Here is a 6,410-nt window from a genome sequence, read left to right on the forward strand (position 1 = left end):
TGCCTCTACCTAAAAGTGTGAAAGAAGTAACATATCATATTGAAGAGGCCTATTTCGATGACAAATATGAGTTTTTGTATTTGCTTCTAGTTGTAGTTGCTGCTAGTGGAACCAAAAATTGATGTTCATTATTTCATTTTAATAATTTTTTCTTCTTACTTATCTGTTTATATAATGAGAGAATTCTTGGTATTGCCTCTACTCCTTGCACACCTACTGACTACACCGCTGTTTGATATTAATGTGTGTTTAAAGATATATCAACAGTCTTACTAACACCGCGTTATCAAATCTCAGAATGGTTACAGTCTCCTCGGGGAGATATGCAGATCTGAGGTCAATTATTGCTTAGTCTAATGAAGTGATAAACAAAAATCCAGTCAAGGCGCAAAGAGGGGTTTTGTAGAAACCTCGCTGTTAATGGAGAGTAAAAGTGCTCAGGTGCACTGACTCAACTCAACTAGCCTCAACATATATATATCAAACTTGCTATCCAGATAAATGTTCAGCACTGAAGAGATAAATCAGTTTAGAGATAAATCAGTACCAGTTCACACAAAAAATTTACATAATTTTGACATCGTGAAAAAATTTTTTTATTTGTAATTTTTATCAATTTTTGCTACAAAATGGATGATAGCACTAATACCAGCACTAAAATTAATTACGGAAACTGACAGGCTTACCAACACCGCGTTATTGAATCTCAGAATGGTTACAGGTTCCTCGGTAAGGTATGCGGATCTGAGGTCAATTATTGCTTAGTCTGATGATGTAATATACAATAATGCAGCCAAGGCGTAGAGAGGGATTATGAAGAAACCTCTCAGTTAATAGAGAGTAAAAGTGCTGAATCAATTAGCCTCAACAACAACATGACTAGTACCAGCGCAGTCTGCACTTTCAATAAATGTCGAGAGAGAGGATAAAAAAGAAAATTTTCCAGAAAAAAATTCTTCAGCAAATTAAAACAGAGATAGGACACGTGTTTGTAAGTCCGTTTCAATATCTTATTAAATTTGTTTGAGTTAATCTATTTTGACCAATGAAAAACTGAAATCGCTCAATTTGTGTATACTTAATTTATATACATGGTTGCACATGCTGAGTACTATATTAGGTCTATTCCACGAGCTATTCGTAGGTACTTTGAGTAACACTATGTATACACAAGTGCGTTCCACCAGCAAATTTTTGTGTAAATGAGAGCATTTGAAAAAGCGTAACATCCCTGTCGAAATTTGAAAGAGCGACACAGACTTTACTCGTACATTTTATTTCAAGTAAAATGTGTGAATCAGCTATTTTGGTTTGAATTCAAATTTTTATATTGTTTATTTACTTTACACAAAGCTGTTCCATGAAAATCTGTGTAAAGAGCGTAATTTAACACTTTATTTGTGATGTCATCACAGTTTATACTTTACTTGTATTTTACTTGAGTTTTTCTAGCATTAGCTTGTGGAACAGACCTGCTATGTATTAATTTACATTAACGGTTCACAGAAATGTTTAAATATGCCCTCATATGTTGACCAACGAGCTTAAGTTCTTGTATATACTAAACATTTTTCTCATTTCATTCAACAATATGAATACGATTAAATAGCGGTAGAAGAGATAAAAGAAGTAATATGGTAAATTAAATAACCTGAAAAGTAAGGATATCTTCTATCCCATTTTCTAATTTCTGATTAATTTCTAATATCTGATTTAATGACCGACTTTATTATCAATGGTATAAATAATTGTAAATAATATATATAAAAAATAATAATAAATAATTAAGAAAAATTTATATTTATATTATTTATTAATAAAGAGGTTTTTCGAACAGTATTAAACTACAACAACAAAAATTTTTTTTATTTTATTTTAATTAATTGAATTTTTAGCTAACCATACAGCTGTTTCGAGTATTGACAAATACCCATCATCAGTGATCCTGCAAATAATTGTTTTATTTAATTATTCGTAAGTAATTTTTTGAGACTGCAAGTATCAGGAATCGAACTTGTGCCAAATAACCATCATCAGTGGTCTTGGAAATAATTCTTGTATTTAATTATTTGTAAGTAATATTTTGAGATTGCAAGTACCAGGAATCGAACTAGTGTCCTGTCAAATTTGAAGCTCAGAGTCATAATTTATTAATATTAATAAATAGGCTTAATTAATTAAAAGAGGTAGCTATTTATAAATACTTCTTAATTATATCAGAATATAATTTTCATCCAATTTTATTTTTAAATTAACAACTTTTTTTATAGTTTTCTCTACATTTATCACTTAATAGACGCTTGAAGTTCTTATCCCTAATAATGCTGGATTCACTTTTATTTGTCTTATTACTTACTGCTTACTACTGCTTACTGCTGCTAAGAAGCTTGCTTATTTTAATCATATGATTTTGGTACAACTTCATAGAGAAATAAGCGCCATTAATCATGTAAATAAATCAGTGATAAGAATCGTAATTAGTCAAGCAAAAACTATGCACGGCGAATGAACTTGACATATTAATTTGCAACTAAAAATCTTAAAAATAAAAGTAATAAAAGTAATCAGAACGCAGAACGCTTATGAGATATAAGCTTCTTAAGATCTTTATAAATCGATAGTGTGATACCTGCGGATGGAATTTTAGATACGAGCAATAACTTAAATTATTTGCATGAGCCTATATGAGTGCGGTTAAGGGATTTCAAAGGACACGCAGTACTAATTTGCATCGAAATCTCAAACAAAATTCAATAGCGCAATAAATTCATCAAAATGTCAATGTGATTGAGGAAGCAAGTCTTGGACTTGGAATGAAGTAACTTAGCTTAACAGCAACACGTGCAGTCACAACACGTTCCATACAACAAAAAATATTATTACCCGAAGTATCAACTTTGGGATCAGCTAACATGTTTGAAAGGTTTTGCTAATTATATGCATAGCAGACCTTGCTTAAGGCTAAGGACATTTTTATTTTTATATCTTGTTTTTTTCAAGAAGTATTTTTATCAAATATTTTCTACGAATTTATTTATGAGGTATTTGCAAAGACGTCAATAATGATTTAGTACGCACATGTCATGTACATTTAATGTCAACTTTACTTACGATAAAAGGGTATTTTTTTACTTTGTTTCATACTATATAGCATGAGAAATCGCAAGGCATGGGGCATGCTGCCTGGGACAATCTGATGAGCTGGGCTAGCGCTGGAATTGAGGCAATTTTCTTTTTGGTAAGCGCCGCATAAAGGTGAGCTTAGATAAGCAATCATTATTTGAACATGCGGTAATGTATTAATAACTCAGATCCACACATGCACACATATTGATTGACAAAAATTCTAAGGTGACTCGTTTAGTTCGGTCATTCAATTTATATAAAAGGCTTGACTGGGCTTGTAACTCATAAATTAGAGAGATTTATGCTCCGCGAGTTGCAGTTAAAGCCTCTAAAATAAGTGACGCGCTTCAACTGTGTAAAACTGTGTAAATAGGCAATTATTTAAAGCGTGCGTCCAGTTTTCCTATTTGTCCCTTCAATCGGGAGAAGTAATTTTTTGCTTATCGTTAAAGTGTCAAAGACAGCAACACTCGACTTAATAAATACCTAACTGCCGGCACGGTGACATATCTATGCATTTCTAAATGTAAGATTTTATGCAATTTTGCCTATAGATGGAAAGGCGTATGCAAGAATTTAAGTGCATTTTGCAGTACAAAAAGTATTTAACATAATTTATAGCACATAAATTTCAATAAAAACAGCTTTTTCGACTTAATACTTCCTGCACAATAAATACACAAACCAAAAACAAAAAAAAAAATACTTAAATAAAAATGGAAAAATATAAATTTTATGTACAGAACGACAAAAACTTCAACACACTTTAGTCTAAGCAAAGTACAGTGATTCATCAGATTTCGTATGTGAAACCTAAACGCATAAAGTATCTGGCGCAATATAAATAACCAAAACATGCACTACAGTCATTTTGTTAGATACTTTAAAAACCATATTAAAAGATAGAATAACGCTCGACTATATATGATACAGACCACCCAATGATTTTTATAGGTTTATGGCCACTCGACACCGTAAAACTTGCGAATCGTTTTTAATATTGATGCGTACACGTGAGCCCAACTTGTAACCGAAAAGAACTTACCTTTAGCAAAATCCAAATTTAGTTAAACTTGAGAAGTTTGCAATAAAAGTTGCCAGTCAGTTGGAACTCGACTACTCGTCTTACTACTTGTCTTGACTGCAACACGCTGAACTTCGTTTCGTTGTCCAACTCAATAGAAAACACTTAGATACACAGATAAGCTAAAAGGAAAGAGTTCAATGCGAAGTTCACACGTTAGATATTTTATTAGTTATTTGCAGATATGAAGAAGAAGCAACCAAGAAGAAGCAGACATTTGCACTTAACGGCGTATTGCGTATCATTGTTTTCTCATACGTCAGATTCTTGATCGAAGGAATTTATGCAGTTGGACGATTAGAGATCATCTAAGTTGAGAGGCGTAAAGGTTACTTTTCTTTAAACATTTAATTGAGCATAATTGGAAATAATTTTAAGTTATTTTCTGATTATAACAAAAGTAATAATTTTAACTAATTTAATTTTAATTAAAAACTTAAATACAATACTAACTACCTCATTGATTTGTCATACAAACACATTTTGCTATGTCAATTATAAAGCAATGCAATTAAAAAGTTATTGAGAGTTTTTATTAGAAAACACAATTCCAACAAATTAATTAATTATATATAAATTGTAACATAGTTTTAGGAGATTTAAATAAAATAATATTTATACAACTATTTTAAAATAATTAATAACATTTAATAGAATGTTTCCTGACTTTAGATATATATGTATATATAGGTGTATGTAATGTATATATAGAATAGAATATCAGAATAACAGAATCGGATTTTAGTAAAGTAAAGTAATCTCAGCAACTGCAGCCATTACGTTACACATCAATATAGCTTATGATGTTTTCGATTGGTAATCTGGATTCGATCTAGATTTACTCTCAATCTGTCAAGTTATTTTGCCCAATTGTACAACATACATAAAGAAAACTAACATTTTTGTAGTAGTGTTAGTTGACATTTATATTTTTCATCAATAAATGAATTTGTCATCGATAACGGTATTAGTTATTAAGATACCAGACTCTGAATTAGGAAGTTTGTACATGGGAACCACCAACAATAAGTGGACGCAACATATGGTGTATTGTTACCAGTTGTTAATATCTTGAGAAGAAAGCTATAGCGATATAGCGCAGTATATGATGTCAAATCGACCGAAAACCCCAAATTGTGCTTTAATTTTTTTTACCCTAAATAACGACTTTTGCACACTAGATATATCAATTAAATATGTACGCGTCACATAGAGTATTTATTTTATGTACATGAATATACTTCACTCGTCATAAAAAATTCCGTCAAATTTTTTTGGATCTCTTATTTGGATTTTACCATTAAGTGTAATATATACAATAACATAGAAATGTACTCCATTGGATATTTAACAACTATATCGGATCCTATTGAGGTAGTTTTTGATGACTTGTCGTAGCTGGTAATAGTTCGGTTGAACAAATGTTAATTTTTAAAACGGCGAAAGGATTATACACATTAACACAATCCCTCGCATCACTATAAAAAACATTGTAATAGTAATATATCGCAATGTTAATTGGTGACTGCTTATATCATATAAACAAAATGTTGATTTACACATTCGGAAAACTTAACGCGAACCCTAGCAAAAATAGAGCTTGTTCTATAGTTGGTAGGTTGGGAAACCGCCTTGTCAAAACTATGTATATATATATAACAACCTGATCTCTTCAATTTCAAAAGATATAAAACTTGATCAATGATCATCACGTTCCTGTAGCTATTAAAATTGATGTTGATTGCCAAATTTTTATTACATACAAAAAGATAAGGGCTTATTACTCTCCAGACTAACTGCTACAACCATTGAATGTTGGGAAACCGCCTGATCTCTTCAATTTCAAAAGATCATTATGTTCCCGTAACTATTAAAACTGATGTTGAGTGCCAGACTTTCATTACATATAAAAAGATAAGGGCTTCTTACATCTCCAGACTAACTGCCACAACCATTGAATGGTTTCTTGTAGACACAATTTTGTTTCAATAGTTACTTGTGGATTCTTATTTATTTGTTAACATATCCAATAAGTGAAAAAAAAACTACATCACTACATCATTAAAAAATGTATCTGCTACAGAATAATTAATCTTATAGTAGATTAGTTTAGATTATGCTGACACACCAAAAAGCTACGCGTAGACCATTAAGGTCCATTGCGATACCAGATCAGAGTCTTATTTTAGCGATTGTATTT

The sequence above is a fragment of the Teleopsis dalmanni genome, chromosome 2, assembly GCF_002237135.1.
Source record: "Teleopsis dalmanni isolate 2A chromosome 2, ASM223713v2, whole genome shotgun sequence".
Taxonomy (NCBI): domain Eukaryota; kingdom Metazoa; phylum Arthropoda; class Insecta; order Diptera; family Diopsidae; genus Teleopsis; species Teleopsis dalmanni.